The 15,686-nt window shown below is 46.5% G+C and overlaps 1 protein-coding gene across 6 annotated transcripts in view; it reads right to left on the bottom strand.

The window, feature by feature from the left end:
- LOC115090003 overlaps positions 1-2,165 on the bottom strand; it is a 74,338-nt gene extending 72,173 nt beyond the window's left edge. For 2 of the 6 annotated variants that reach the window (XM_029598534.1, XM_029598537.1), the window contains exon 1: positions 1,795-1,936. The gene's annotated coding sequence lies outside the window, so the exon portion shown is untranslated. Of the gene's footprint in view, positions 1-1,360; positions 1,489-1,794; positions 1,937-1,970 lie in introns of those variants that run through there. The other 4 variants (XM_029598535.1, XM_029598538.1, XM_029598536.1 and 1 more) reach the window with 3 other exon arrangements.
- Between the last annotated feature and the right edge of the window lie 13,521 nt (positions 2,166-15,686).

The raw sequence follows: 15,686 nt of genomic DNA, 5'->3' as shown, positions 1-15,686 counted from the left end.
TAATGCACTAAGCTCTCATAAAAGCAGATAAACATTTATGAACATGGTTACAGTGATGCTATCTTAAAGTACAAAAAGAATTTCATATATTTCCTAAAGTCCTAGAACAAAGATTTAACCATCAATGAATGTATCCAATATCATCCCTAAATGCACACACAGCTTTTTGGCATAATCTGAATTCCCTTAACTCTGGCAGTTTGTTTTTTTTTTAAGGACCTCCCTCCTCTTGACATGCAGAAGACTTCAGTCTTCCTCAGGTTTACCTTAAGACTTAGATATAAGCTAGCCACAGGGCCACAGATTTTAAGCACAAATTAAGCCCACAAATTGTAGCCATTAAAACAAAATAAGGAAGTGTGAATAATTAAACTATCAACTGATTTGTGTTTTGCCAGTACTATCAGTAGATACTATTAACGCTGATAAAGTGATAGAGGGCTGGTCCTTTGGGGGGGGGGGGGGGGAGAGGAAGTCAGATGGAAGAATGAAAAGTGTTTTGGGGAGGAGATAAATACTTTGCAAAAGATGGTCTTGGTAGCTAGAAATGTTTTGTTCAATATAAAATTTGTAAAGTTAATAGCTTCCCTGTGTCAGATTAACATGGTTTCAAAGAGCTAGAGAAAATGGCTGTAACCTACAAAAATCCTGAATTGCAAAGTTTAAGATTTAGATGTCTAAATGTTTATATGCATATTATGAGGCAAAAAGAACTTAAAGTTGATTTAAGCATAGGTTTAATTTACTTCACTAATGTAGCATGGATATGCTCATTGAAGCAAGCAGCTTTGGCCCAAGTGAGCTCTTAATAGAGCAACTGCAGGCCAGAGTCCTTTTACTTCCTTAATGCCTTTCCTGCACATAACTATCATCCACTTCGGCAAACCCTTTAAACAGCTGAATTTAAAAAAAGATATAACCCCAATATTTTTGTGCTTCCAACCTTGCTTTCACGCAGTTACTTTTAGCAACAGAAAACTAAAAGAAAAAACTGATCTGGGAGTGCACCTCCGAGAAGACACCTAGAAGTGAAATGCAACCACAGCAGAACAAATTGAAAGCATATTCCCAAGGGCAGGGAGCACTCCCTATATCTGCTGGCACTATCGGGCAAAACAAAATACATTATGTTTACAAGAAAAAAAATTGAAAGCTGCAAACTATCGACCAGCCTTAGGTGCTGCTTGGCTAGAAAACATGGGGGATTAAGATTTCTGCCTATTCCCAGGAGCAAAGTGGAATCATTCTGTTGCTCACATGCCCAGCATTTTGTTAGGTTGCCTTATAAGCTTTACTTTTAACCATGCAAAAAGAAAGGCCAGCAAACAAGCCAGAGGTGATACTTTCTTACTGAACTCACTCAATATGTTGTGACTGTCAAGAGTCAAATTCCTTTCATCGGGTCAGTGAAGAAATGGTGCAGTTACACTGGGTTTAAATAATCACATAGGTCTTAAGTTGCCCGCATATGCCACTGTAACTCAAAGGCTAAAAAGAGATGGGGGGGGGGGGGGAAGTTAACATAGGAGACGGTGACAGTAAACTCCTCACTAACTTGAAGGCGGCAGGATAAGTGGACAGTTAGTCGGTTGTAGAAATCGAGTCCAATAAAAAGCTATCCCTTACAACTTATCTATTAATTATTTCTGCACATCCAAGTGAACTACCACGGTAGCCACAATACATTCTTTAACACTAATTTAACAGCCCCAATCACAAGACATGACGGAATGATTTTATTGCTGAGATGTTCTCTTAACTGTCCAATGTGTCCAAGAAAGCGCCGTTACTGACCCCCTAGGACATACACCAAGTGCTCGAATTCCAAAGACTGCCACGGTTATGTGCCTCCGCAGACACAATCCAAGAAAGGGAACGGGCAAGAATTATCAATCCCTATCGGCCAAGATATAACGAAAATTAAAAAAAAAATGTAAAATCGCATAACGACAAAAGATGCTAACATATACCTTCCACACCAGCTACTCTCTAAGCCCGCCTCCGCTGCAGTTTGAAAATGTATGACATCACTTCCGCAAGCTCACAAACTACACCACACCCACAGGGCACACTTAAATAACAGTTTTAGAGGGTTGACGCAAACAAGAAGACGTGTCTTTATGCGCGTGTTGCTAGACTGAGATATTTCCTGGCCAAATGGGCAACTTCCCCCCACCACCGCGTGGTAATTTTTTTTATTGTGCAGGTTGAACTAGATTTTGACTGGGCAAATGGTCGGCTGAGCGTTAGCAGCCCTCTTTGTTGCTGGCATCTTTTTTTCATTGCCTCAGCCAGGCAACTTTGCCAGCAGTCGCAGTATGACGACTCACTCGCAGTAGCCAATCAGGGACTGCGGGAACAAGAGATTTGCAGGAGACGACGGTTGCTGCAGCTTGCGCTGCTCGGAAGGGGAAGAGGTATGTGGTCACAAGGGGGTCAATCATCACGCTACTGGATGACGTCATCTGACGACGCCGAGTCGGGTACTGATCTCAAGTTGAATCTTCTAGCGCTCTCGTGAGCATGCACGGTAGATTCACACCAACAGCCCCTGCACGAGCCTTGCCCATTCTCCTTCAGTCTCATTTAGTCCGCCTTCACAAATGGTTGGTACTTCTCTCTGTGTTTTTGCCATTGCTTTAATTTCTGAGCACAGCCGTTTCAGAAAAGGCGGCTGCCCTTTCAAGCCCAGCGCCTAATGCCCCAGAGAGGATGGCCAGTAGAGATCAATACACTTTCCACCTTCTGTGCCTGGGACCGGACTACGACTGCTCTTCCTGCAAAGCGTGCGGCCACATGTACCCTCGGGTTCATTGTAGGGTGGCCAACTTTTCTAAAGACCTGGACTGGACACTGAGGAGGGGGGCACTGCCCTTCCCCCTCTTTTATATACATTTGTTTCTACTGAACCTGCCCTGCAACCATCCTCAGTACCCTCCAGTTCCTACTAGTTCCTACTATTTATGCTGTCTTCCTCACACACATATTCTCTCTCATACAAATAAGTGCTCTCCCACTCATATACATACTCATGCTCTTACACACACACAAACATACACATAAACAAGTACATGCTCTCTCTCCTTCATTTAGGCCAGGTCTACCCATACAAGATTCACTTGCATGGCACCTAGAAGCAAGCAAGCAAGAAATGTACAAGGCTGACATAGCATTGCCCTGGGTCTCTACAGCCTGCCATACTTTTTCTTCCTCTTCTGGCTGTGCATATGTTTATACCGGGGATTCCAGTTTCATTAATCCCCAACAATCCGACACATGATCTCCCCATCCTGGCCTGTACCACCTGTCATTGACTGCATGGCATTGTGTCTGATTGATGGAAGCATCTGCCTCTCATGCCCAGGGGATTGAAATGACTGGCAAGCATGCTGGATGCTTTCCTCCTTTGGCATACTATGCATGGGCAAATTGGAGTCTGCTGTTCATCCACTCTCCTTAATGCTGGGTTGGGGATGGATCTGTGTCAGTGACCAGAAATTAGAGTGTCCAGTTACCTCTTTTTTTTTTTTTTTTTGTCAAAATAGTTTTTATTAACAGCAAGAATATGCATCCATGTGCCAGACAGAACGGTATAGTACAGTCAGTTCCAACAAGGGCATGTCACAACAAATGTATGTCAAACTAACAAAAACACAAACCGATCAGTCGAACACATATAATGCAGTCCCTGCTTTTCCTCTTTTTTAGTAACCCCCCACTCACCCAACCTATCATCCTAAATACTAGACTCATCCCCTGCTTACATCCCAACCATACACATCACAGCATCCACATTCAACCCGGTTGCCCACCCCATGCAATCAGACAAGCAGCCCCAAACAAACAGCAGCAGCCCCCCTCCCTCCTACCCCCCCCCCCCCCCCCCCCCCCCCCCGAGACCAGGGAATTCAATCCCATAAGATAGTGTAACCATTTTCCAACAGTCCAGTTTGTATTGTAACTCCTTGGGTAGCAATGCAAAACATGCCTGCCAGCACTCCTCGTACGTTTTAACCCGCTTCCGGAAGTGCAATCTATGCGCTCCAGTTGCATAAACGTTGCCATCCTATAGTGCCAGGCCGCTGCGGAGGGTGATGTTGCCAATTCCACCCACATCGACGACTGTGTGGCATGGCATGCGAGCAGGCCAGACTCGTGCCCAAACTTTGCCTTAGAATGATTACCTGATGGCAGCGTACGAAAAGGATGGGTCATCAGAATACAGCCTGAGGCATGTGTGGTAATACCGGTACAACTGGTGATGGTGTCCAGCGGTTTCCCAAAACCGTGTAAGCATCCGGCATTGCAGGAGACGGTGTAGCAAAGATCCCTCCTCCTGGCCACATTTAATGCAGAACGGAGAATCAGTGAGGCCCATCCTGAAAAGGCGGACGTCGTCATAATAGGCCAGGTGGAGAATCCGACACTGTAGTTCGTGAAGCCCCACATCCAGGTTATTAGCATGCAGAATTTTAAAGCAGTTCAACATATAATCCGCCGTTATATGCCAGGTCAGGATGGTAGACCACCGGCGCACCAGTGGTTGCAGGAAGACGCGTGCTTTGCGAGCCTGTCCCAGGGTTTTTCATCCAGCAACAGTGTTATTGAGACAAGCTGCGTCGCAGACTTTAGTTGTATAGTCAGTTTCTGCAGCCACCACCTCCGTTGTACACGAGAGGGACTGCAGATAGTGGTGAGCTTGTCATATAAGGGAAAGGTGAATACGACCCCACGGCTGGCCCAATGTTGAGAGATGCAGCTGCAGTCCCGGCCAGGCAGAAAGTCCAAGATACCCAGTAGTGGCATCAATAATGAGGTGCCCGCCAGACCCTGTAGTTTCCTCAGCCACCTCCAGGCGCGAATACATGGGTTCATCAGCTGTCTGGGGAAGTCCAAGGTGCGTAGCTGCGAGGATCGGAGATATAACAAACAAAGCGGCGACCATTCTGCTCATTAACCCCTTCTCACAATAGCGATAATTATGTCAGTCACTCTCCCACAAATCTCAGCTGACAGGCGACATTGTAGAGCTGAAAATCTGGCATCCTGCAGCCCCCCCGTCTGTTGAGGGTGTTCAAGAGTGGTATATTTAATATGGACGGCCTTGCCCCGCCACAGAAACTTGGAGATGCAGAATCGCAGGTGCCTTAGATCGCTCACAGTAAGCCAACATGGGAGCATATGTAACACATAAAGGGGTAGATTTTAAAAGGTGCGCACGGGAGTAGATTTGTTAGTGCAACCCGGCGCGAACAAATCTACTCCCGATTTTATAACATGCGCGCGCTGCCGCACATATGTTATAAAATACAGGGTCGGTGCGCACAAGGCTGCGCAAAATTGGCAGCCTGCGTGCGCCAAGCCACGCAGCCATCCTCCGTTCCCTCCGAGGCCGCTCTGAAACTTTCCTTCCAGCCCCCCCCCCCACCTTCCCCTCCCTTCCCTTATCTAACCCACCCCCCAGCCCTAACTAACCCACCCCCCCAGCCCTAACTAACCCAAGTTACGCCTGCCCGCGCTGGCCAGCTGTTGGCGCCCCATGTTCCGGTCCGGAGGCCACAGCCATGCCCCCAGAACGCCCCTGGGCCGGAACCATGCCCGTGGCCCTGCCCCCGGAACACCCTGATGATGCACCGGCTGCGACACGCCCCCCGGCATGCTCCCCAGGAAAGCCCCGGGACTCATGCAAAATAGGCTCGGCGTACGCAGGGGGTGGAAAGGGCAGCTTTTCAGGGGTTATGCGCATAACCCTTTGAAAATCTGCCCCAAAGAATTTTAGGGAGAAGTACCATTTTTACCAATGCGCATTTGCCAAACAGAGAGTGGGAGAGGTCGCCATGCTACTAATTGTGCCTGTACTTTACTAAAGACAGCAGAGAGATTTAATTCATAGAATAGGCCCAAATCTCTGGGGATCCAGACCCCTAATTCCCTGTACGTACCGGGGTCCAATGCAAGGGCTTCAGATTTTGAAAACTTAATCTTCAGCCCTGCAATACTCCGGAACTGTTAAAAAATATGGATAATCACCGGAATACTGTGGCGCGGGTGTCCCACGAACAGCAAAATATCATGGGTGAAAAGTGCTATTTTTAAGGAGTGGTTGCCGATGCTGAGTCCCCAAAACTCCTCCCCTCACAATCGGGTGGCTAGGGGTTCCACCGCCAGCACAAATAAGAGTGGGGATAGCGGGCACCCCTGCCGTACGCCACACTGTAAGTCGAAGGGGTCCACGAGGGCGCCATTCAGCAAAATACGAGCGCTAGGATTGTGATATAGCGCTTCAAGCCATGTCACAAACGGTCCCGAGAAGCCATATTGACGCATGGCCCAGAACAGATATTCCCACGATATGGAGTCGAAGGCTTTCTCGGCATCTAAACTCAAAATCATGACATCCATCGTGGGGTGGTAGCTAAGGGCCGCAGTAAGGCACCTCACGTTTTGCACGCCCTGTCGCCCTTTAATAAAGCCAGTCTGATCGGGGTCAATTAAGACAGGTAAAATCCCGTTTAAGCGCGCAGCAAGTATAGCCGCTAAGATCTTAATATCAACATAAATCAGGGATATAGGCCGGTACGAGCTAACCTCCAATGGATCCTTGTCCTTTTTTGGCAGGACCACAATGACCTAGCGATTGGCCTCGGCAGGGAGCTCTTTAGTAGCAAGCAGCTCATTGTAATACTTGGACATGGGGGGCAAAAGTTAGAATTTCAAAATTTTGTAAAATTCGGACCCTAGCCCATCTTGGCCTGCCGCCTTCCCCACCTTCAATCCTTGTATCACCGCATATACATCTCGGTCGCTAATAGGTTTATTCAGCTCCACTAGCTGGTCCGCAGCCAGGCGCGGCAAAGTCAGCCCCTGAAAGAAACGCTCTGTGGCGGCCGGAGCAGGAAACTGGCAAACAGCGTTTTATAATATTCCAGAAACTGGGCTGAAATATCCGCCGCTGTGGTCTTATTTGCTCCGTCCCGCCCCCGGATGCCGGTAATAACCAATCTTTGATTTCGGGGCCGCACTAAACTGTCTAACATTCTGCTCGCTCTATTACCGTGCTTATATAGTTGGCATTGGTAATTCTTTAACGATTTAGAAGCTCTTTGGTGTATTAGAGAGTTAAGTGGTTCGCGTGCTGGTTCCACCAGGCCTTTATCGGCTGGCGACACGGTGGCATGTGTTGGTGCTGCGCCTTTTGAGCACTCCCGTAAGGCGTAAGATTTCTGCATTGCGCTGACGGTTTACCTTAGCAACATAGGCTATAATATGGCCGCCCATCACTGCCTTTCCAGCTTCCCATTGCAGTCCTGGAGAGATCTCGGGGGAGGCGTTTAGCTCTAAGTACTCCTTCCACTGAGCCTGTAAGTAAGTGTGGAATTGTTTATCGAGAAGCAGCTCAGGTCGCGTGCGCCATGAAAAAGGGCCCCCCGAGGTCCCCGATCGCCCTTCAAAGTGAGGGTCACCGGAGCATGGTCTGAGAACGAATGACTCCAATAGTGGCATCCACTACCCTGGGAAACATCGCTAGAGACTAGCAAGTAATCCAAGCGGGAGTATGACTGATGCAGGTTGGAATAAAAAGTAAAATCTAGCTCATTGGGATGTAAAACCCGCTACACATCAAGCAGTTGGAGTTCTTGGCATAGGAAATTTACGCCTAAGTAGGGGTCATTGGCAGCGACGGGCTTGGGTGGTTTGCAGTCAAGTTGTTTGCTAACAACTATTAAAATCCCCCCCCCCCCCCCCCCCCCCTACCACCACGGTATGGCCTGGAAAACTTGTCAGTATGCCCACCAACCCAGTAAAAAAACTCGTGGGAATATACATTTGGGGTATATATATTGCAAAACGCCACCCGTTGTTGGTAGAGGACCCTAGCAGCTCCCACATATTGTCCCTTTCTGTCATGACACACCCGCCCGAGCAGGAAGGGCAATTGTTTGTGTATGAGAATGGCAATGCCCCGCTTACAAGCGGAAAAAGAGGAATAACTGCACTGCCCCACCCAATCCCGTTTTAGTTTCCCATGCTCTACATCTGTAAGCTGCATCTCTTGGAGAAACGCTACCTGTGAGTGCTGGCATCGCAGCATGGAAAGCAATTTGGACCTCTTTATTGGGGAGTGGATACCATCCACATTAAGAGACGTGATTTTAACCATTGCCATGATCACTACATGTGCATTGCCAAAACAAAGGGCCCTCAGCCCCTGGTTTTAAACACAATACAGAGTGGTCCTGGGGCTCCCCAGCCTGAGCCCCTGGATCCAGCAAAACCAATACCCATGCAATTATTCCCTGGTCCCCATCCCCTTCCCCCTCATCCCTTCCCAACTCACACACACCCCCCATCCCTTCCCCCCCACCATGCATACCACATCCATACCCCCATGCACATTACACACATGCCCCAAGAGGCACTGGGACCTTCCCAATCCAGAACCATACCTTCCAAACGTAGATAGGTACCCCCCTCCGACACACCCCCCTCGCTCACCCAGCTGAGAGACTACCGTGTAACCTGTATCGCAACCATAGTGTTCAGTCCTGCTAGGCCAAGTCCATATACTCCTCTGTGCCATAAGGTTCATCTGGCCTGGCACCGTGAAAATCCAGAAACAGGAAACTGTGATAACCAACGATAACAGCTCCAGCATGTGCAGTGACCAGGGATGCATTGAACTGTGGACTCTATCCATACAGGGTTGCAGACCGCCTGTCCTCGTTCCCACACATACATTGCACGTGCTGTGGCCTTTCACTGAGTGTTCAGATAAAATTGCTTATACTGCTCCAGGATTATCTAGCTTCACTAGGAAGGATGAAGCTTCCTCCTTTGACATAAGATAAAGCACACGATTGTTGTGGTGCACCCTCAGCTTTGCCGGGTATAGGAGGGCAAAACGTATTCCTCTTTTATGAAGATCTGAACAGGCCAGCGACATTTGCTTCCTCTGTGCTGCCATAGCTGTGGAGAAGTCATTGAAGAGCAGTATTTTGTGGCCTTGATATTCCACCGAGGGTTGCTGGCGGAAGGCGCGGAGCAGCTGAGTTTTGTGTGCCCATTTGAGGATGGTCTGGGTCTGGCCGGTGCCTCGCGTAGTGACCCCACCCGGTGAGCCCGCTCGCAGCGCAGCTTATCGTCTTGTAGTACCAGGCCCAGTTTGCCAGAGAGCCACGTTTCCACGAAGTTTATCAGCTCACCCTCCTGCACTGATTCTGGTAGCCCAATTATTTTGAGATTATTGCGCCGGCCTCTGTTCTCTTGGGCCTCCAGCTTATCCAGGAGTTCTTTTTGTTGGGCCTCGTGGCGCTCCGAGTCTGCTAGCCAGTCCCCATAATCAGAGAGCACTTGTTCTGCCTGGTCCAGCCACTTTGCTTGTCCCTCCAGAGTGTCCTTTAAGTCATCCATCGATGCCTGGATTTTAATTGGGCGCGCATCCAGCGCCGTAGAGACACTTTAGGAGAGCTGCTGAAGTACCTCCTCGGAAATTGCTGCCAGCATTTTAGGGGCCTCTGTTGCGGTTGCCATTTTGACCCTGCTTTGCCGCCACTCCGCGTGGGCCTCTGCCACAAGCCACCCGCAGCACTCGAAAAAGTCTTTCCGGTGTGGGCACGGACCTAAAGAAGCCCTCCGGAGCAGAAGCGCAGGGAAATTGCCGGTTTTTGGGGATGTTTTGCTGGGGAAACTCGGAGGGGGGCTGCGGAGCTCAAACACCGAGCTTCCGTCCCACTTACGTCATCGCCGGAAGTCTCCCAGTTACCTTTTTAACCCAACACTACATACAATTAATTTAAAAACCAGTCTGTCTAGTTCAAAACTGCACAGTTGGTCACCCTAGCTCACTGTTACAGGGACATTAAAGTTACATACCTGTGGACCTGTTTTGTACGAGTGTCCATAAAAAAATCAAAATTGCATACCTGTGACAGGCATTCTCTGTTGACGAAAGCACAAAGTAGCCACACATTTTGGGTGACGTCACCTACAGCACTAGTATGGACTTAACAGAATCTTCTTAGCTCTGAAGTTTCTAGAAACATTTTGGGAGCAAGTACGAAATTTGCTGCGCAGAATCACGGTCTTAGATTGCCTCAGAAGTTTTTAGCTGAAATATATATAGACTGGTTATAAGGAGATCTCACCTTCGGGGTTAGCAAATCAAGGATGTGTGGCTGTTTTGTGCTTTCGTTCACGGAGACCTCCTGTCACAGGTATGTAATTTTGATTTCTCCATGGACACTCGCATAAAATAGCACCACATGGGGCATTTGTAGCTCAATAAAAAAGTTACAATCCTCTTTATAGAATATTATTATTATTTTTTTTTTTTATTTTTTTACTGAGAAGAGGGAAGGAGAGATTTATTTGGTGACAGAATTTAAAACTGAAATTCCTACTGCTCCTTGATTGGAATAGTCATGGTGAAGGCAGTGTGTTTGACGAATGTATCCAAAGAGGACCAAGTGGCCGCCCCTCAAATCTCATAAGGAGACACTGCTCAAAAAAGCTGGAGATATTGTACATAAGAACATAGTATATGCCATATTGAGTCAGATCAAGCCCATCATCCTGTTTCCAATAGTGGCCAATCCAAGTCACAAGTACCTGGCAAGTACCCAAACATTAAATAGATCTCAAGCTACTATTGCTTATTAATTAATAGTTTATAGAATTTTCCTCTAGGAACTTATCCAAACCTTTTTTAAACCCAGTTATACTAACTACCGTAACCACATCCTCTGGCAATGAATTCCGGAGCTTAACTGTGCGCTGAGTGAAAGAATTTACTTCAATTTGTTTTAAATGAGCTACTTGCTAACTTCATGGCATGCCCCCTAATCCTCCTATTATCAGAGAGTAAATAACTGATTTACATTAACCTGTTCAAGTCCTTTCATGATTTTGTAGACCTTTATCATATCCCTTCTCTGTCATCTTTGCCCTTAAGTCATGGGTTGTGAACTTAAGAGGTTACCCTTTCTACATGTTAATGGTAACAGAATTGTATACAACTTTTTATCCAGTTGGATAAAGTTTATTTCAATCCTGGCAACCCTTTCTTTCCATCTTCCGAAAAGATGGGTTGAGGTTTTCATGGACTTTGTTCTTGACAAATAGAAAAGAAATATTCTGCAGCAGTTGAAAGAATGCAAACTTTGTTCATGAAGATTCTTGTGAAGTTTAGGATAAAATACTGGTAATTCAACATCCTGGTAATTCAACTTCCTGATTAAGGATAAACTACTTTAGGTAAGAATTTAGGTAAGAATGCTGCTCAGTCTCTCAGAGGATGTGTCTTGGGTCCTGGTGGCTTCCAGAAGAAGCCTTCCATTAGAAAGTCCTATGGACTGGAGGAGGTTTTCTGTGTGGTGTGAGCAGAAGGCCCTGGCTCCGTTCTCTTGCCCTACACAAAAACTGCTTGATTACTTCTACACCTATGGGAGGCTGGCTTGAAAACCAACTGTTAAAGTTCATCTGAGTGCAGTTGGCACATACCATCATGGTGTAGATCAGTGATGGCCAACCTTTTGAGCTCAGTGTGTCAAAATTCATTAAAAAAACCGAGTATAACTCGGGTGGTGTGTCACTTCTAGAAAAATCCATAATTTTGTGATATTTGTAGCGCTAATTAATAACAAGTTATAATTTTAATATATGTACTGTATTTATTAATAAAGCAAAAACAAATAATTCTTTACCTTACCTGCTTAGAGACTTTTTTGTTGCTGAATTTCATTGGCTAAATCTTCAATTAAAACTAATAAGGATTTTAAAAAGCCCCTGCTGTCCCCTTCTGTGGGAGCTCTTGATTTCCAGGCACCCTGATATTGTCGAGGATTAGGAGGTTATCCTCTCTCTCTCACACATACTCACATGTACATTCTCTCTCACACATACACTGTCACATACATACACATTCATGCTCTTATATCCACCATAACCTCTCGCTCTCATAGACACTGACACACTCTCAGGCTCTAAGACACTCTCTCCCCCTCCACACACCTCCCCCGCCCACACACAAACTCTTACTCCCCTGGATTTTCTCATACACACTCATGCTCTCACACTCACTGGCTCCCACACAAACACACACACCCAGGCAGGCTCCCATTCATTTTCACACCACTCCCGCTCCATCCTCCAGGCAGGCACCAATTCATTTTCACACACACAGACCCCCAGGCAGGCACCCATGCATTCACACACATACACCCCCAGGCAGAGTCCCATTCATACACATGCACACACTAAAGGCAGACCCCCCTCTCTTTTGCCAGGAACCTCTCTCATTCCTCTGCTGCCACTGTCACTGCTGCCGCATGGCTATTGGGGAGGTGCCGATTGCTGCTACTGACACTGAAGCCCATTCTGCTGCCTCCTCTGTGCAGGCCCCGTGGGCTTCCACTTTCTCCATGCTGATCTCGTACATTGTGAGATCCGCATAGAGAAAGTGCTAATCTTGCACATTCCCAAAGATTACATGTGCCAATCACTAAAAAGTAAATTTTTTTTTTTTTACCTATGCTGTCTGATCTTAGTTTTCTAATTGGTTGGTCACAGGCTTTTTTTTCCCACCTTCCCTTTCTTATTTTTTCCCACCTTCCCTTTCTTATTTTTTTTGCCAATTCCTTGTATATTGTCTTTTTTCTGTTTCTTTTCTCTCCATCTTCTTCCCTCAAACACACAGGTTCTCATTCTCACATGCATTTCTCTCTCTCTCACACACACAAGCTCTCACTGTCACATGCTCTCTCTCATACAATCATTCATACACACAGTCTCTCACTGGCACATGCTCTCTGACTCTCACACACAGGCTCTCTCTCACTCCCACATGCTGTCTTGCTCATGCACATGCCGTCTCTGCAAACATTCAGGTCCTCACTCTCACACAATCTCTCAACTCATCTCATACACGCACACACACACACCACCTCTACAGACCCTCAGCCTCTCTCTCACCTCTGGGCCTCCTCTTCGTGGGTCGCCGCAGGATGGGCTCTGCAGCAGCCCTGATCTTCTCAGGCCGAGGCGGCCCTGCTACCGGGCCTCTTCCTCTTCTTGGGCCGCTGCGACTTGGGATTCACGGCGGCCCGTAAGCGCTGCTCCTCTTCTGCACGCACTGATGCTCCTCCTCTTTCCTGTCCATGCGGCTCCGGCAACTTCCGGGGCCGCACAGGCAGGAAGGAGGAGGAGCATCAACGCGTTTAAACGCAATCTTTTTCTTCAGGCCGTGGTGACGTGAGCCTCACCACGGCCCTGCCCATCTGCCTGTCGCTGCGCCGCATGAGCCTCCCTGCGCCCGGGGGCATTGGGGGGGGGGGATACTAAAAAACTAATTTTAAAGGGTCGGGCTGTGTTTTTGGGTTATCGGCTCGGCACAGCCGATAAACAATTATTTCCCAATAGTCCATGAAACGCTGCGCGTGTCAGCAAAAACGTCTCGGCGTGTCACCTCTGACACACGTGTCATAGGTTAGCCATCACTGTCCTAGGAGAAAGCAGAGTTACTTACCTGTAACAGATGTTCTCCTAGGACAGCAGCTACCACCCAGGAAAAAGATCTAGGTATCATAGTGGATAATACTTTAACATCGTTGGCTCGGTGTGCTGCAGCAGTCAAAAAAGAAAACAATGTTAGGAATTATTAGGAAGGGAATGGTTAATAAAACGGAAAATGTCATAATGTCTCTATATCGCTCCATGGTGAGACCGTACCTTGAATTCTGTGTACAATTCTGGTCGCCGCATCTCAAAAAAGATAGAGTTGCGATGGAGAAGGTACAGAGAAGGGCAACCAAAATGATAAAGGGGATGGAAGAGGTTAGGGCTGTTCAGCTTGGAGAAGAGATGGCTGAGGGGGGATATGATAGAGATCTTTAAGATCATGAGAGGTCTTGAATGAGTAGATGTGAATCGGTTATTTACACTTTCAAATAATAGAAGGACTAGGGGGCATTCCATGAAGTTAGCAAGTAGCACATTTAAGACTAATCGGAGAAAATTCTTTTTCACTCAACGCACAATAAAGCTCTGGAATTTGTTGCCAGAGGATGTGATTAGTACAGTTAGTGTAGCCGGGTTCAAAAAAGGTTTGGATAAGTTTTTGGAGGAGAAGTCCATTAACTGCTATTAATCAAGTTTACTGAGGGAATAGCCACTGCTATTAATTGCATCAGTAGCATGGGATCTTCTTAGTGTTTGGGTAGTTGCCAGGTTCTTGTGGCCTGGTTTAGCCTCTGTTGGAAACAGGATGCTGGGCTTGATGGACCCTTGGTCTGTTCCAGCATGGCAATTTCTTATGTTCTTATGACTGCCACCTTGTGGATTTGGATTTCTCTGTATATTTTCAATTTTATATAATTCTATGTTATAATACTGAAGCAGGACCCCTGGTAGACACATGAAATAGGGCATGCTCAGTGTGCCTAGTCAAAGTTCCAGTTTGACATAAGTTTTCCATGCCAGGCTCCATCCGATGATGTCACCCATATGTGAGGACTAACATCCTGGTGTCCTAGGAGAATACCTGTTACAGGTAAGCAACTCTGCTTGCTTAGATGAAGGACCAAAGCTGATGGCTGAGGACTGGTGTGCAAGATCCAAGGTTGCTGTTAATAACTTGGCAGTAAATTTTCAATAGGGCACAGACTTTTTAGCCTGTACAATCCCAACTGACTTTCAAGCACAAGATACCTTTGTGCATTGTGTTTGAATATTGGCTTGTGATGCAGATTAAAGTGTGTGCATACCTTAGAGTATAGATTGGCATAAAGCACACATGTTAATGGTGTTCCATTACATGCATCTATTTTTTTTTTTTTTTTTACAACAATATACCTGCAAGGCTTGCAAACACACCTCTGAAATGCCCCCATGAATGCCTCTTTCAGGGCAGACAAAAGTTCACATTATGGAAATACGTATGTATGCCCAGGTGGCTCATTATGTATGTAGGGAGATTCAGCCGATATACTGGTGTAAGTTATTTTACACATGTAAATGCAAAGTGAGCATTTGAAAATGTAACACTTTATATGCTCTTGAGTTAAAGAAATACCAAATCTGCTAAAAACTGATGCACGCGGCAGAGTTCTCTTTAAATTTAATCTTCATTTTTGGAGGAATGCTATTGCATTATGAAGGTGTCAATTGAATTTAAAATCCAGGTTACGTAAATGGGGAGAAACAGAGAAGCACTAATTTGCTTATTACATCAAGTGCCCAAGAGAGGTGAATGTGCAAGCGACAAAAAATGAGTGCCAGTTTGGTCGCATATTGTTTACATGCATTTTATTGCATCAGCCTTTCTGTCAGTGCTACTGCTACACTTGCTGTGGATACCAAGGAGCATGCAGCCATCAGCCATAGTATACTATTTCTGTCACATCCCTGGATGCTATTTCCAGCAGCCAAGAGATCTGAAATCAAATGTCCTGTGCTGCTGTGATGTTACCAGTTCACAGGGCCAACTCAGTTTGAAAGCAACTGATGAAAATTATTTCTAATGCAACTGAATGTAGTTTTAGTTTCCACTGATCAATGCAACATTCCCAGCTTGAAAACAAACTATCTTCCTTTATTCTTACTGAAATAAAATAATTTCTGTGCTAGCCCTGAGCCCCCAGCACACCTCTGTGGCAGATTACACTGTTACCTATTATTGTTTCAGAGCCTTC

The sequence above is a fragment of the Rhinatrema bivittatum genome, chromosome 4 (genome assembly GCF_901001135.1).
Source record: "Rhinatrema bivittatum chromosome 4, aRhiBiv1.1, whole genome shotgun sequence".
Lineage (NCBI taxonomy): Eukaryota > Metazoa > Chordata > Amphibia > Gymnophiona > Rhinatrematidae > Rhinatrema > Rhinatrema bivittatum.
The sequence above is the reverse complement of the archived record's forward strand: the minus strand, read 5'-3'. Positions and strand labels throughout refer to the sequence as shown.